Source organism: Lissotriton helveticus, chromosome 11, assembly GCF_964261635.1.
Source record: "Lissotriton helveticus chromosome 11, aLisHel1.1, whole genome shotgun sequence".
In the NCBI taxonomy this organism is placed as follows: Eukaryota; Metazoa; Chordata; class Amphibia; order Caudata; family Salamandridae; genus Lissotriton; species Lissotriton helveticus.
In genome coordinates this window covers 1,105,780,074-1,105,797,662 of record NC_136072.1, presented here as the reverse complement: position 1 = coordinate 1,105,797,662, position 17,589 = coordinate 1,105,780,074, and the positions used below count along the sequence as shown (strand labels likewise).

General features: G+C 46.9%; 1 protein-coding gene across 6 annotated transcripts in view; it reads right to left on the bottom strand.

Annotated features, from left to right (window-relative positions):
• The window catches only part of LOC144792652 (uncharacterized), a 546,052-nt gene that overhangs the window by 443,808 nt on the left and 84,655 nt on the right, over positions 1 to 17,589 (bottom strand). The gene's annotated exons all lie outside the window — the stretch shown is intronic.

Genomic DNA, 17,589 nt, shown 5'->3' with positions numbered 1-17,589 from the left:
GACCACTATGCCGACTATAGCCTGGGAGCGCAACGTAGTTCCTGTATGGGACAAAGTGCAGCAGGAAATGAATTGCTGGTCCCGCATGCCTCTCAATATTTTTGGTAGATCAGCCATCTTCAAGATGGTTGCCCTTCCCAGATTGTTATATCAACTACAAAACCACCCGTTCCCGGTCCCGCCGCAGTGGTTCCGACTAGTCAACTCGGCTCTTGGTCGCTTTTTGTGGGCCTGTGGCGCGGCGAGAGTAGCGCTGCGAACCTGCTTTCTATCCACATATTGTGGGGGACTGGCGATCTCGGATATTCTGTCGTACTACCAGGCCTCGCATCTGGTGGTCCTGAATGATTGGTGGTACTGTGACGGGGGGGACCCGGCGTATGCCCTAGAACGATTTCTGATGGAACCTGATTCCCTCCATACGGTCTTATACTCACCCCAGCTGCGAAAGAGACTGCCTAGAGCAACGCAAGTGGTGTTCCAGATATGGCGGCAGGCACTGCGCCGCATGGGATGGTGGGGAAAGCTGACTGGGGAGACCCCGCTCTGGCATAACGGGCAACTGCCGGCCTGATGTCCCTTTCAGGATTTAGGAGCTGTGACTTAATAGGAATTTCTACTCTGGGCCAGGTTCTTAGAGGCACCACGCTTAAAACCTTTCAGGATCTCAGTGCAGAGTTCAATATGCCCCGCACCCAGTTTTTTCGCTACCTACAGCTTAGACATGCTTTGGCGCCCGCGCTGGAGGGCTTGGCTACATTACCCGAATTCAGCCCGGTAGAAGCGAAAGTCTTTATGGGGGACTTGGAGGAACGTAAAATATCCAAAATATACCAAACATTAGTGACGCACTGTTCCTCAGACCTACAGCCCTTAAGAGATCGATGGGAGCGGGATGTGGGAGAACTGGAGGAGGAGGACTGGCGGGAGGCTCTTGAGTCCCCCAGGGGAGCAGCAATAGCAGTCCGTTTACGGCTAATACAATTTAAATACTTGCACCGTGTATATTATACCAGAGAGAGATTGTGGAAGGCAGGGCTGATTGAGTCCCCGGCGTGCTTGCGATGTGGCCATGAGCTAGGCACCCTGTTGCATACAGTGTGGGAATGTTGTGGCCTGGCGCGGTTCTGGAAGGGTGTGTGGGACTGTTTGTCGGAGGTGCTGAGGTGGGAGCTCCCTCGCACGGCGAAATTGGGCCTGCTTCATGTGCTTGAAGGTAGGTGGGAATGTGTACAAGCGGCACTTGTTACTGCTGGTACTCACACTCGCCAAACGTGATGTGGCTCAGGCCTGGAAGGACCCCGGGGCACCTAAAGTGGCCGGGTGGAAGAAAGGCCTGGACACTTTTGCATGGGACTGGAGCGACCGGTGTTCGAGGCCAGGGGCTGTCCCACAAAACACTATAAGATATGGAAGAGGTGGGCGGACTATCAGGGATTGTGGCTGGAGCCCCCACCACCGCCAGGGAACGAGGAAGGGCAGATGTAGAGGGCCTATTGGGGCTCGGTTCTTTTCATGTTGGATTGTATGCTTTTCATAGCAGTGTTGGGGAGACGGAGTGTTGCAGGACGGGGGGAGGGGTGGTTGGGTAGTTAGGGTGGGTGGAGGGGGGGGGTATTTTTCACTAAAGGTATCGCACAGCATGACCCGTGATTGTAGTCACAGTCCCTCCGGGGCTCGGAGCACTGTGGATGTTTATTTCTGCGATTCAATAAAACCAGTTTTGAAAAAAAAAAATCATGTTTGATACAAAAAGAGGCTTTAAAAATGCTTTACGGATATCCTTGTAAAAACTACAAAACAACATAAAATGCAGCGTGGATTGAGGTGTTTTTCCATCACAAGGTAATTTTTGATACAATTTTTCCGTATTTGGGAATGATACTAAAAACTGCAATGTGCCTAACCTCAGCCTACTTAAATAAAATCTGTGTTGTATGTTGCCTATCAACACTAAGTAGAATTGTAGTCCATTCGTTATTGGTCGTTCGCAGTAGACAACAACGCTATTTTTTAGGGTAGCGACACTGGATCTTTCTGTTTCTATAATGTTTAAATATCTACGGTTTAGGTCTCTTTTGCTAAGCTCCGTTATTGATGTTAGGTCCATTTTATTAACGTCTATGTTGCAATGTTTTAATAATTTAAAAATATGTTCCAGCCATGGTATTTTCTTACTATGATCCAGGGTTAAACAGTCCATTATTAGATCTTTAGTAAATTTAGTTTCTTCTTTGGCCCATAACCCTCGCCAGAGGGTCAACCCAGCCAAGTTTATCCAATCACTTAAGTACGAGGCAGACAATTCCTTATGTACAATAAAATTTGCAGTAGATCTAGGTACTGCCAGTAATCTTTTGAGGAAATTGTTTTCCAGAGTTTGTAGGGAGGCTATATTCGCTCGACCCCATATTGCTGCCCCGTATCAAACCCCTTAAACACATTTACTTTGATATAATGCTAGGATTTCTCGTATTGGTTTATTCCCTAGCTTTGCCGAAAATTTAAAAGTACTCTCTCTGCTTCTTAAAAATGTCATATTACACTGTTCAATATGGGTATTCCATAAGCCTTTCCCAAATATGAAAAAGTTAAAACCCTGTAGATGTGGGACCAGCCCACATGATGCTGTCTAGACTTCAGTCTGGTGCTCCCGCATGTCATGCCAAATGTTTTCTTTAGATTTAACTGTAAGTCTATATTAGTCATGTACAATGCAAAGTTTTTAATAAGGAGTTGCAGTCCATTTGCTGTTCTAGACATTAGCACTGCATCGTCTGCATACATTAAAACAGGCGTAGAACACATTCCTTTTTTTGGGACATCAGCATTTAAAGTTTGTAAAAAAGGGTCGACATTATTAATATAAAGGGAAAATAGAAGTGGCGCAAGCACACACCCTTGTCTCCCATTTTTCCAAAACGGACCTTGGAAGTTAAAAAATTCTAAATCTGGGAGAGGTATACTATTATGTCTGTTGGTGCCCCTAGATCTTTCAATATTTGCCATCATTTGCTGTGATTTTTTTTTTTTTTTTTTAAAGACCTTTATTGTCCAACATGTACTGTACACAGCACTTAGCTTACAACCCAGCCGGGCCAGCTGCGAGTAATGAATATTGCAACAGGTATGGTAAAGAAACACAGCTTTAATGCCGACAACCCTGGGGTTCGGCAGCATATATCAACGTGTCACCATACTGCACAGACATACAATCATTCGGTGTTATAAAAGTATGGGTCTATGGGGTTTTTCTCATTTTATCTGCGAACTCAGACTTACAGCGGTAAGGTGGCACTCATCAGCGTTTTCAGATTAGGCAAAGCTCACCATGACACATGTGTATCGCTGGGAAGGGTAGCTGTTGAGTCCGACCTTCAAGTGGGCATGGTGCTACAGAAACGAGGGATGAGGCCGCTCAGTGTCTAGGTGTGTTGGTGTGTGTGTATCAACTTAGCTCGCCCATCCTGGCGAGAGTGACAGATATTCGTGTCGGCTCTCAGGTGAAACGCCCGGTCCATAGCTGGCAGTCCCGAAGGTCTCATGGTTTATGAAGTGCAATATTCTATCTGCAAGGGCTTGGTCCAAAAGGAGATAAGTCCAGAACATCAATGAACCATAAAACAATAACTCAGATAGTACAAAAGATAGGTAGGGATGGATGGGGGCGGAGATAGCCACATGGTCGGGGAGGCAAGTGTGGTGCTAAGGTGTCGGTTGCGGCCCAGTGGGTGGGCAGGTAGGAGACCGGGGGAGGGCAGTTTGCCCGTGTGTCAAGCGCACATGGGGGGGAAACCCCACCATAAGGGTTCATCGGGTGCAGCGTTACAACGCTTTGTGGGAGGCATTCGGTGGTCGGACCCATTGCTACAGCGTTGTGTTCGGGGATGTAGGCGTGGGAGGGGCGAGACATCCGCTATGGCGGAACGGTCAAGTAAGTGATATACAGTGGGCAAGGTGTAGTGGCCGTGCAGGTAGTGGTCGGTGCATTATATATGACTCGTAGTAACCGTTACAGGGATGGGAAGGGGGGGCAGCAGACAGGTCTTCACGTAATCCCCTGTTCTACACATTTCTGCTGAAAGGAGTGTAGGATGATCATTTGCTGTGATTAACTAAATCAAAAGTGCGTGTAAGATCAACGAAACATAAGTGAAGCCCCCCTTCCTTTGCTAAAGTATATTTCCCTATTAATAAATCTAAATTCAAACATTGCTCTACTGTCCCTTTACCCCTTCTGAACCCATACTGGGCCTCTGTTAGGATATTTTGTGCACTAACCCAATTTTCAAGCCCTCCTAAAATTATACGGCCCATCACTTTAGAGGAGGAATCCAGAAGGGATATAGGGCGATGGCAGCTTGCTTTCCCTCTGTCGCCTTTTTTAAAAATAGGGACAATAATACTTTCAGTCCATATTACAGGTATTGTTCCCCCACAAATAGCGTTAAAAACATTTAATAAAATGGGTATCCAGAAATCCATGTTATTTTTAAAAACATCAGTTGGTGCTCCATCAGCACCCGCTGCATTACCATTTGCACTTTTATATAGTGCTAATTTGATTTCTTCTCGACTTATTGGTGTAATACCAGTTGGCTCAGTTTGTATAAAGACACTAACTCTTATATCGACTGTACTTATGGCTTCAGGGTTGAAAATACTTTCAAAATGAGATACCCATTCTTCAGGGGCTATTACAGTATCAATTTGAACTGCATTGTTCTCTTTGAAAAAAGGGTGGTTAATTGTTTTCCAGAATTGAGCTTGGTCATTTATCTCAGCTGCTTGAGTCAACTTCTCCCAAGCCTTCTTGCGACCCTCTCTTTTCCTTTTAATGAAGGAGGTTTTATAGTCTTTCCTCACCATTCTGATTCTAGCACTATCACTAGGTATTTGTTTCAATGCCAATTTTAGTTCTCTGTTCAGCTTTGAACATTCATGACTGAACCATCTTGGGTTAGGATCATATGTTTTCTTCCTACTCTTAACTGTCAAATCGGTTGCAATTGTAGATGTAATATTGAAAAAAGTCGTTATTATTGCTGCATCAGGGGAGGAACCATCTGAACAAATATCAAACTCTTTTTGTGTTTTACTTAGAAGGTTCTCCATGAAGATTGTTGGATTCACTCCCAACCACTTTATTGAAATACCATTATTCCCTTGGGTACTAATATTCATATCCATTTTTTCCCCTGAACTTTTGATGTCATATTTAATCTTAGTTACACAATTAAGGGATGATGGTCACTATAAAGGCTAACATTAATTTGTGTATTTACAACCAGGTCATAGCAGTTTGATGATACTATGATATGATCTATATCCGAAGAGGAACAACTCCCTACGAAGGTTTGTAATTTTGTTTTCCCATCTTGGCTCAAGGGTTCAGAAGTACCAAATCATATTTATGTATGGCATTATTTAATACCTTCCCATACGCATTATGAACGAAATGTGGGATCCTATCTCCAAGGAAATCACAATACCCACAGGGCTCTCCCACTTCATATTCACAGCTAGCACAATTAAAATCTCCTGACCAAACTAAAATATAGTCTGCGTCCAAACCCTTTAGAAAGTTATCTAGATCTACTTCTAGTGCTTCAGTTACACTGCTTTTAGTATTATCAAAAATATTATTATAAAAATTAAGTACAATGTCCTCTTTCCCGTCCAAAAACAAATACAAAAACTGATAATATAGTGATGAGACAAACTTTTTCTTTAATGTCAAAAGTGTATTTACTGCGATTAAGGTGGCAAAACCCCTTTTGGTCTGCTCATCCCAGAAGAGCTGGCATTAGTACAAATAGATTGATATACATTAATGAAAAATGGTTTAGTCACCAAGTTTCTTGGATCAAAACAATTGCACAAACATCTAAGGTTTTCACCCATTCTTCATCACTAATCTTATTTCTAATTCCAGCGACATTCCATGTCATGATATTTAGAAATTTGCTGTGATACATAGAGGATTCTTCAATTATTTCCTGATCCATATTTGAATTAAGGAGATTCTCAATCTCCCTATTTATATGCGAATTATCTTCTATCTGTTTTTCCTCTATTTGATTTAGTGTTGTTGGAGCAATTTCTGAGGAGATATCTAGTCTGATTTCGTCTTTGTCCAGACCATAAATTGCCATTTCCATTATGAATCAGTCCAATTCACTACATCGTCTCAAGGGCATGTACCTGTTGGTCAGGGGTACATTGTCCAAATAGTTATTTCTTATATTAGTCTTACTATAATAATTTTCTGGCTTATAATGGAAACCCAAGGGTACGGCAAATATATGGTCCGGATCATTTCTACAAGGCCATTTATCCTCATTCAAAAGTACTTTCAGCAGCTCACCCACCAATGTATTATTTCTAAAATTTAACACCACACAATCTCCATTGCATGCCTTTCTAGATGTCCCCACCCAGCCTACCCTCCTTAACATTATAATGTCCCAATATAAGGTATGCACCCAAACATTTGTCTTCCCAGAGATCCAGTCGACTACTTTGTTCTTCAGTGTTTCATATGTCTCCCTCTGGTTTTCAGCTAATTTCGGGACATTATTCAAAATGATGACATACGGGATTGCCTGTGGTGGGATATTTAAAGTCACTTGGGTGTTGCCTTGACTTCGGTGTCTTCTATCGTTCAATTCATCGGCAGCATATTTAAAGCCTGTTTGATGTGACACATAATCTTTGTGTCTTCTTGCACTTTGTTGCGTTGCCATGTTCTCCTTTGCTGACTCTCCGTTATTAGGTATGGCTCTCTGCTTACCCCTATCAGGATTAACAACATTGTTAATCTGGCCCTTTGATTTTTCCGTTGAGTTTCCATCTGGTATATTTATACAGGGGGTCTCATTTATTATATTCGGTTGATTTAAAAATTGTACTTTAGTAACCATCTCTATTAGAGAAGCCATGTCATTTCTCAATAATTTTATTTCGGACATTAAACGACTTTCTATACAGTCCATTTTACCATGAATTATCTTAAGTAGAGTCTCGCTATCTTGTGTCTTCTGCTTTGTAGGGTTATTCTCCCCTTTGTTTATCCCCTGTTTGTTTCGTCCCTTTTTAGGTTTTCTTTTTAGTTTAGTCCTTAGCATAGGGACAGTCGTTTGAGTCACTGTGGGGCTTTTGTCTATTAAGGTTAGTTGTTTACTTTTCTTCGCAGGGGCAGATCCCTGAGATGTATAATTTGATAGTTCAGAGTTTTCCAGGGTTGAAGTTAACACACATGGATTGGACTGCCCATGAACCTTTGCAACATTTTGGCCAATTACTACAGGCAATTCTGTAACTACATTAGTGTCACTCGTCTTTCCTCTCACATTACAGACAATGGTTAAGTGTTCACTCCCACCTTCAATTATGTTTCCCCTCATGGCGTTTAGTGCTGTTTTTGTAGCTGCCAACTGCTCCTCTACTTGCACTATCTCACTATCGATAAGTCCCACTGTGTTCTTTAAATATTTGGTGATTGGTACATTCTTTGTGGGCATTTTATCTCCTTGCAATTTCAATTTTCTTTTACCCATTATTCAAGGTACTTGGGGGCGTATATTAAGTTCCTCTTACCTACGATGCACGCCTTTGTACAAACCATGGGGGATGGCCCAGCCCCACCTTGTCCGGTCTAGGACGGGGGCAGACGGGCCCGCCCTTGGCCCAGGCACGCCCGCATACATCCCCGCTGCGAGAGCCCCGACCGCTACTTGAGCGCCTCCCTGGCGCGTGCAGTGACGGTGCTGGTAGGCTCGCCGCTCGGGAATTGTAGTTCCCTTGTTGTCCTCGCACACCTCAGCAACTTTCAGACTGGTGGCAATCCGGTGGCAGGAATCCAACAGGTAGATTAGCAGGAAATACAAAAAGAGCTCCCGGCTGCTATTTGGGCACCTTCCTGGCGCGTGCGGTGACGGTGCTGGTAGGCGCACCGCTCTGCGTCTCGGGAATTGTAGTTCCCTTGTTGTCATGATTATTAATATTGGTTTTATCTGATGTTTTATAATATTTAGTGCATTTGTAAATCATATTTTACTGTTTGTAAATGTATACTTCATTTTTTATGTGGATCTCTTTTGAGTTCCAAAATCATAAAATAAATAAACCTGATAAACTTGACTGTAGTGACTTTAGAAGTTTAGTTTGTGAATAGAAATGTGCTTACTCTTTTGTGAGTGGATGTTCGTATTAGCAGGCTCCTCCGTAAACTCCTCCTTACACCTCAATAAATGCTTCTGATCCCTCCCTAAACTCATCCTATTTGTTAAGGGCCAGATGTACAACACTTTTTTGGGGCCGCAAACGGGTTATCGGCCCTTTTACAACTGCAAAAAAGGTTCAGTGCAGGTACAAATGCTATTTTACGAGTCACTGATTCACTAAATAGCACTTGCTATTAGGAAAGGGCATCCCATCCTAATAGCGAGTCACCATGCCATGTACTGTTGTTTTGCTACTCGCAGTTTGCCACCTACTCCAAGTAGGTGGTAAACCACTCGCAAATGGGAAGGTGTCCCGAGGGGACCCCTTTCCCTTTGTGAATGGGTGCATAAATATTTTTAAAGAGCATGCAGTGATCCCAGGGACCACTGCTTGCCCTTAAAAATTAAACTGAAGGGGGGAGGAGCCAAGCGCGGAACCAGGATGGCCGTGTGAGCGCCCAGCTCCGTGAACCCCTTCCCGCAGCAGACATATCCTGACGTTTATCTTGGATTTTGACCACACCGGCAGCCGGCTGAAAGATTTTGGTGCTTCCTGCTGCGACCCCGGTCCGTCTGGGACGTTCGGACCACAGATACACAGTCCGGCGGTATGCGGCCTGTACCCGCCCGAGACCGGGAGCTGGAGTGAAGCTGTGTCTGCAACAGACAGCACTGAACTCGGGGCTGAAAACCGGAAGTAGTCGTCTCAGTCCTGGAGCCCGGGACCCGGAGTGCATCGACTGTGGGGGGGGCCTCGTGGAGTGTCCGAGGTCGGCCGCATCGCTACTTTCTGTTCTCCTGCCCCATGCGGTGTGCCTGGTCGGCCCGGTGCCTGCGAGGAGTCGAGGGGGGGAGCGCTGCTCCGTGCACTGATAAGTGCAGGCGAGCGTCCCTGAATGGTGGCAGAGGTGTTTCTGGGACTGCCCGCCCGCTGCGCAGCAAAAGTGGCAATACGTACAGAATCGCCAGGAACGCCGAGAATGAGGGCGGCAGTGGCAGGTATGCATGCAAGGCGGTGGGGCTGATGACGAGGTTGACCGGCCGGAGGAAGCAGCAGAGGAACAGCCTAAGGAAGGGGGCATTGTAGATTGGCTGACTCTTCTGAGAAGACTGGTGGAGTCTGAAGCCTTCCCACTGATGTCATAGAAGGGGAGTTTAAAGGGCGTCTTTGCCAAGTATGGGGAGCCCGGAGAAGCCTTTATAAATAGAAGCAAAGCTTTGAATTTATTGAACTGGAGTCTCAGGTGTTGTTTGTAATTGCTAAGGCGGAACTTGATGGCCTGCCCATTGGAGGACAACAACTTTGCGTTGGATCTGCCACACACGCAACGGCTATGTATGTCTGCATCATTTCTCCTTTTGAGGAGCGGCGGCGCTGGGTGGGCGGGGACCACCGGCTGGAGCGGCAGAGTGCCGAGTATAGGGGGGGCGGCCCCTGGGGCTAGAATGAGGAGCTACACCACCCCATAAATGCAGAGGGGCCAGTGCTGCAGATAGCTGGGGCGTGTTGACAGGAGGTACGGGGCCTGAAATCCTTTGTGGTACTTCCACATTGACTTGTTTATGCCTGCAGTCCGGGGCCCTGACTCCTAGGAACAGACCTGCAGTGCCCTGGGGCCGCTGGACTTTGTGAAGCCCTGCACAGGTGTTTCTGGTTTCGTCTTCGGAAGTGAGGTTCTGGGGCGAGGCCTTCTGAGAGCAGCAGAAGGGGGATAAGGAGCACATGACGTTGCTGCACTGCTGATACTGCTGCAGGGCCCCCAAATTTCAAGCCCCAGCTGCGGAGGACAGGGGGAGGTGTGGGCCACCTGGAGCATCCAGTGAGGCCTCCAGGATCAGTGGCCCTGTTTGGCTTGGGCATACAGCCCCCCGCATTGTAACCTGTAGGGAATGTCGAGCAAGACTGAGGCCGGGGTGGTGGCCCTTCACGGTGTCAGACCGACCATTGACGAATTGGGAAGGCCCAGGCTGGGGCTGAGATCACCGGCGTGGCAGCCTGTTTCTTTGTGGACTAAATTGGAGCTGGAAATCCACCGTACTGGGTGCCTTGAGGGCGATAAACCTGCGGAGTGATACAGGGCTGCGGGAGGACATACGGTGGGCCCTGTGAGGAGAGGCGGAGACAGTGACCCAGGGCGGAGGCTAGAAGACGATTGGATGGCGAACAAGCCAGACGTTGAGAGGGCCCTGCCTAGGTCCTCTAAAGGCTCAAAAATATCCAGTCTAATAAGCTTGACCGATATACGATGCCGAGGGGCTCCCCTACAGACCCAAAGAGGGCTTCATCGACAGGGGGAGATACCACGGGGTCCCCAGCTGACCCAACACTCATCGACGTAATGGCGGCTATAAATGGGGTCGAGGAATCATTGGGCTGAAAGATGGAGGCCTTGGACAACAAGTTGGACGCTGTTAAGATTGAGGTAAACTTGCTATGGACAGATCTAACAAAGACAAGTGAGAAGGTGAAGTCGCTTGATATTAAAACCACCAGCTTGACCGATGATGTAGCACTGCTGCAGAGGGAGGTGCGTGATCTAAGGACCTCGCGGGACCTGACGGATCGGAAGCTAGACGAGTATGAAGGAAGGGCCAGATGCAACAACATACGCATCCTGGGAGTGCCTGAAAAATCGGAGGGCCCCACGCCGGATCTCTTTGTGGAGGACATAGTACTGAATCATCTCAAGCCCAAAGGACGGAGTAATTTCTTCACTATAAAACGTGCCCACAGGGTGTCAGGGGGGGAGGCCCAGGCCTGGGGCCCCCCTCGCTCGATGACTGCGAGAATATTGAACTTCCGAGATAGGTATGTTATTTTATAGGCGGCGCGTGCAGGGCCACCTTTGCGATATGAAAATGCAATGCTCTCCTTTTTCCCGGATTTCACCCAGATAGTGCAGAAGCAGCGACAAAGTTTTCTTCCGGTGAAGAAGAAACTCAGGGACAAGGGACTAAAGTATGCCATGATGTTCCCGGCTCGCTTGAGGGTTGAATCAGACGGGAGGGCCTGGTTCTTTGATAACCCTGAAGTGGCGTCAGACTGGCTGGACAGCAGACACTCAAATGGACCTGAAGGGCGGGACCGCGGCGGATGAGATGATTCGCAAGAACAGGAATGAAGAAGGTCATAAGATCTTGCATGCAGTTTCGGACTGATAGGTGGTGGGCAGTTCTGCAGCTAATTCATTGACTGAATACAGTGCTTGCACTATTACTGTAGACGGCCCCGGATTTGGGGGATGTGTTTAGGAAGGGTTGGGGAGGCGGGGGGCGAACTCCCTCCACATTACTAACTTTAGTTAGTTAGTAGGTTAGATATTGGGCTACAGGCACACTGCTAATTGGGGATGGGCGACAGCCATATGAAGGGGTGCAGGGAGGGGGGACGAGGCCTGGGGCGAGTGGGGATTTTTGAGTTCGATGACATATTGTGTGCAGACTTGTTTGAATTATGCTGTTCCGTGTTTTTTTCTTTTCTGACATCAGGAGATGAAGCTAGGATTGTGTTGCATCCATACAGTTTAAATGTCAAGTGCTAGAGGGGGATCGGGGATGACTGTGGTGAGTTGGAATGTGAACGGCCTTGGGGACAAAATTAAGAGGGGAATGGTGAGCCAGTTAATCAGGCGACACTCCTCGGATGTTGTGCTATTGCAGGAGACTCATCTTATCGGTAATCGCTGTATGGCCCTACACAGAGGGGGTTATAAATTGGTAGCACACGCTGGTTTTACCGCAGGGTCTAGGGGAGTTGGTATTTTGGTGAAAAACTCTTTTCCCATCAGCATTCAGGACACATGGTCAGATCAGAGAGGCCACTATATTGGCATATCGGGTCAGTGGGAGGGGTAGACAGTCATTTTTATGTCCATCTATGTCCCGCCTGGCCTTCAGTCTGACACCTTTAGAGACCTAGGCACAATTTTCCTGACACTGCTATTGGGCCTTCTTGTGATGGGGGGGGGGGGGATTTTAACGCAGTAGTGGAGGGGGAGGTTGACAGACATCCGGCCCGAACATTGTGACCCACACAAAGGTGGCTCCCTGACTTCTTGGACGCGACAGGAGTGATTGATGGCTGGAGAATACATAATCCGAGTGTGGTGCATTACACGCATGTATCCGCCGCACACCATAGCCTGTCTAGAATAGACTATGTGCTGTTGCCGGCAGCCCAGGCTGCTATGATTCGAGAGGTGCTACATCTGGGAAGGGGAATCTCTGACCACTCCCCGCTCTGGATCCGGTTGGAAGCCGGCCGATCTGATGCAAGCAGGGTGGCTCCAATTAACGCATGGCACTTGAAGGACCCCGCCGCCAAGAAGTAGGTGGTTAAGATTACCGAAAGGTACTTCCAAGAAAATAGGGACTCTGTTGATTCGGCCAGACCCTGTGGAAGGCATATAAAACTGTTATTCGGGGAGAGGTCTTGTCCCTAGTTGCGGGGAAAAAGAAGAAACGGCAGGCGGACATGGAGAGAGTGGAGACGGAGGTAGCGAGTCAGAAATTAGAGGTATCCAGGGCACCCACTCCAGAAGGTGTGCACCAATTAAAGCTGTGCCAGGGCGAATATAGGAGCCTAGCTAGTGATGGGGCCAAGGCGCAGAATGATGAGACTCAAAGCAGGATTTACGAGCATGGCGATAAAGCCGGCAAACTCATTGCGTGGCTTGAAAAGGGAGATTGGGCGTCGCGGCTGGTCCCAGAGTTACAGGGTGGGAACTCCACCATACTTACAGACCCGCAAGACATTGCGGATGAGTTCTCGGAATACTATCGGGGAGTATACACCTTAGTAGGATCGTATTCGGAAGCCGACAATGTAGCAATGATTAAAGATATTCAGATGCCCTCGCTGTCAGACGACAACCACCGGGACTATTTAGATTCCCCACTCACAAACGATGAGATGGCACAGGCCATTCGGGGAGTACACTCGGGAGGGCCACAGGCCCGAATGGAATTCCCATTGAACTTTATAAGCTGAATGCTAACAGACTTGCTCCATTTGTCTGATCCATGTTTGCAGAGAGTAGAGAGTAGAGAGAGGGGCCAGCCCTCATATGACCAGCGGGTGGCAAATATTGTAGTCATCCACATAACAGGTAAACCCAAGACGCTCTGCTCCTCGTATAGACCTATATCGTTGCTGAACGCAGAACCTAAGGTCCTGGCTAAACTGTTAGCGACAAGACTCTTCAAAGTTATCAATACCCTAGTACATCCAGATCAATCCGCTTCATGCCGCACCGGAACACTGCTCTCAACCTGCAAAGACTGCATGGGGTACTGGGTAGGACCCCAACGATCCAGGAACCGGCGGCATTGGTGTAATTAGACGCCAGTCTGGCATTCGATAGGGTTGAGTGGCACTACCTGTTTGCGGTATTGGAAAAGATGGGCTTTGGCCCGGAGTTCACTGCCTAGGTGCACCTATTATACGCTAATCACCTCGCCAGAGTGGTGGTAAATAACAGAAAGTCCGCTGACTTTCTCCTCGGCAGGGGCACGAGACAGGGGTGCCCCTTGTCCCCACTCCTGTTTGCTCTGGCGTTGGAGCCCTTGGCGGTGTGGGTTCGATGGGACCGGTCGATACGTGGGCTGCGATGGAAGTTGGATTGGGAGGACAAAATTTCATTGTACGCAGATGACATCCTACTCTACCTCACCAACCCAAGGGGATCTCTGATATGTTTTTTGGAGGTGCTAGCTATATTCGGGAGGAATTACGGTTTTGCAATAAACTGGTCAAAGTTGGTGCTCTTTGTCCTTAGGGGCGAGCCACCGGTGATGCCCGACACCTGCCCGATACAAATTGAACTGATAGGGTTTCAATACCTCGGTATCTATATCATGATTGACCAGAAGCTATGGTATACTAAAAACCTGTGCCCTCCTATGGCTCGGTTTAGGGGTGACGTGGCGCGGTGGCGGGCACTTCCTCTTTTGCTTCTGGGCAAGGCAGTACTTTTTAAGATGATGGCCCTTCCTCTGTTGCTATATGCACTCCAAAACGAGATGGACCCCCGTATTGCTTTCTCCAAGCTCACTCTTCCCTGGTATGATGGGGAGATAGGGCTGCCAGAACCTTCGGAAATACTATTGGGCCTCCCAGCCGGCGGCGGTGAACCACGTCATTTATATCCCCCCCCCAGGACCCGGGATATGCGATGGACAGCTGGCAGGTGTTGGAGGGTGACTTCACAAGGGCACTCTATGCTAGTCCTGGCCGATTTCCCCTTGCGGGGCCTACGGTGCAGGCATGGCACGCGGCTAACAGACATCTTAAGTGGGAGGGGAGGCTCACACTTGCCACCCCATTATGGAATTCCGAGAAACTGGGAAGCTTATGGAAATCCAAGGGATTTGATAAGTGGGACCTTATCGGGATTACGCAGATCAAAGATGTCTGGGGTAAAGATACAGTCCACACATTCCACTCTCTGAAGCAGCAATACCACCTCCACGATAGGGAACACTTCTGTTATCTTCAAATTAGACATGCTCTGCTCACACACTCCCCAGGGGTACGGCACTCCCTGACACTTCCCCTCTTGAGGACCGAGAGCTGGACGGTGACCTCCCAGAGAAGACCATCTTACTAATATACAGAAAGCTTATCAATAATATGGAGGATCCGCTGGCACTTTGCAGGACACAATGGAGTGCAGATGGGTTAGAGCTAGATGATGAGGATTGGCAGGAGGCGGTCTCCTCTCCGCGGGTGGTGGCTATACAGATGAGGCTCAGATTAGTACAGCTAAAGATTCTTCATAGATCATATGTCACGGGGGCTTGACTAGTTCGAATGGGTAGAGCAGAGAATGGGGAGTGCCGCAGGGGGTGCGGGGACCTAGGAAATTTCTTGCATATTTTGTGGCACTGTACAGAAGTGCAGGACTATTGGGCAAAAATTCATGACTGCTTGAAAGAGGTCCTGGGGATGGAATTAAAGCCAGAGGCCCGCAGATGTGTTTTAAATGGATGTATGACATTACAACGCATGCTATTACAACGCATGCCTTTACGACGCAGGTTTTACAACGCAACTTTTACAACGACTTGCGTTGGGGGGAGCTGGATAGTGAATAGTTTAATTTACTATTCCAACTCCAGTCCCCGTGGATAGTAGGGAAGGTGTTGAAAACTATTCCCTATCCTAGAGCGCCCCCCAGCGCAAGTCGTTGTAAAAGTAGCGTTGTAATGGTTGCGTCGTAAAGGTACTTCGTTGTAACAGTTGCGTTGTAAAGGGTGTTTACCGTTTTAAATGTGTGGGAACCCATGGATTTATGTGCTTATAAGAAACAATGGGTAACGCTAGCTTGTATGGTAGCCAAACGTAATATTGCACAGTTATGGGGAGCCCGACTGCCGCCCTGGGTAGACAAATGGCCGGAAGACATGGATTGGTGCATGTTTCGAGAGAGGTCAGTCTACGTGGCAAGGGGTTGTCCCCAAAAGTGGGATACGGTCTGGGAGGATTGGAATCGGTACCGCGGAAATATCTGTGCACCCTCGAGACACCAGAAGCGGAGGCACATGAGTCCCTGTGATCCCCTTATTGCTATCCTGTGTGTAACGTTTTGAAGCTTGGCAATGCATATATGACACATGTGAAAACAGTTGAAGTCACCTGATGTCTTTGTTGTTGTTTTGTAAATCAATAAAAAGAATTTTTTTTTTATTAAACTGAAAAGTTTAATTTTTCTTTTATAAATGTATCCCGTTTTCCTTTAAGGAAAACGGGCTGCATTTTTTTTTTAACTGCTTTATTTAAACGCAGTCCCAGACATGGTGGTCTGCTGACCCTGGCAGGGAGGGCTAGCCATTCCCAATGGGGTCGCAAATTGTGACAGCCTCATTAATATTCATGAGGCATGCAATTTGCGTCCCCATTAGGAATCGCAAACAGTGTCAGAGACACCGTTGTACATTAAGTTTAGCGAGTAGCAAATTAATGGTCGTACATCTGGCCCTAAGTACTTAACTTACATCTGCATAGATTTCCCCACAGAAAATATGTGAGAGGTGGTGGTAGAGATCGCCGTGTGTAGGTTTGGGAACTGGATTTGGAAAAAGTAATGTAATGTAGTATAACTATAGCACTACTTTATGTACTGGAAAGAGCAGTTTGTGAATCAGGCCATATGCTTGCCTAACTACAATTACTATGAATCAATTAAAAATGCATAAAGGTGGGCAATACAAAATGCATTAAGGCCCTCCTTTATGATTAAAATAAAGAGAGATACTCAGCTGCACTCTTCATGTCATAGGAAATGCTTCATCACGTTTTAGCGTTCTGCAACGTATTTGTGCTTTTATAAACACCTAATCATTTTTTACTTCTCCTGGGCAAGCTGAAAATAAAATATGCTAGACTGTTAAAACCAATATTCCATAGGTGCTCTTTTAAAACGATGTGCTATTAATTCTTGGGGAAGTTCCTCATTTATCTGAGCTTCCATGCCAACCGGCATCATTATATAGAGTGTCTAGTTTAGGAACTATCAGGGATGATGTTCTTTGCAGAATTCATTTGGGATTAAAAATCCTCCTAGGGCTTCATTCGCTTGTCAGAGAACCTATGACAATCCTTATGCTTTGCTCTGTACCAACTGACCGTCGCCTCGTGGCTGAAATGGATGGACTTAAAGAGCGCGCTTCAGTGCTCTGGTGAAAACAAGACATGAGCACAAACCTCAGAGGTGCCTGAATGGAAAGCTGAACTCGTGGTCCACGGCACAGCCCTTTTATGCATCATTCACGAGACGTCATCAATGATATTGAATTGGTGACATTATAACGAATGAGAACAAGGAGCGCATAGACTAGTATTCAGTCACTGCTGGCATTTCTTAATCTCCTTTTCCGTCGTAGCAGGTAAGACTGAATATGTAAAAACGCACATATATTTGTAAGTGTAAGCCCGTACATTACCCCAAACAATCGGTTGCACGCACAGAGAAAAGGTTAATAGATATGCATGTGTTAAATATATATGAACATGTATTACATAAGTATTGTACAGTATACACAGTACTATTTAATGATGTTTGCACCTCAAATTGACTCGAAAATAGACCATTTCCCAATCATGAGAATGCTATGTCCGTGCCTTGTCTTATCTCAGAGGATGTGGTGTGATTGCACGCTGTCATTGTTCATTAGTCCGTCGCCTGTGCATGAAATTCCACGATGGTGGAGGTTCAAGGTAGGCAGCTTCAGTTCCCAACACGGGTTGATTTTGGCTATTTATTAAATGGGTAATGTATTCAATGTTCGGGAGCTAGGAATTTGGGTAGCGAGGTCGGTCCACAGTCTTTTCTAATGCTGAGTGCTGACTGAGATGCAGCTCGTG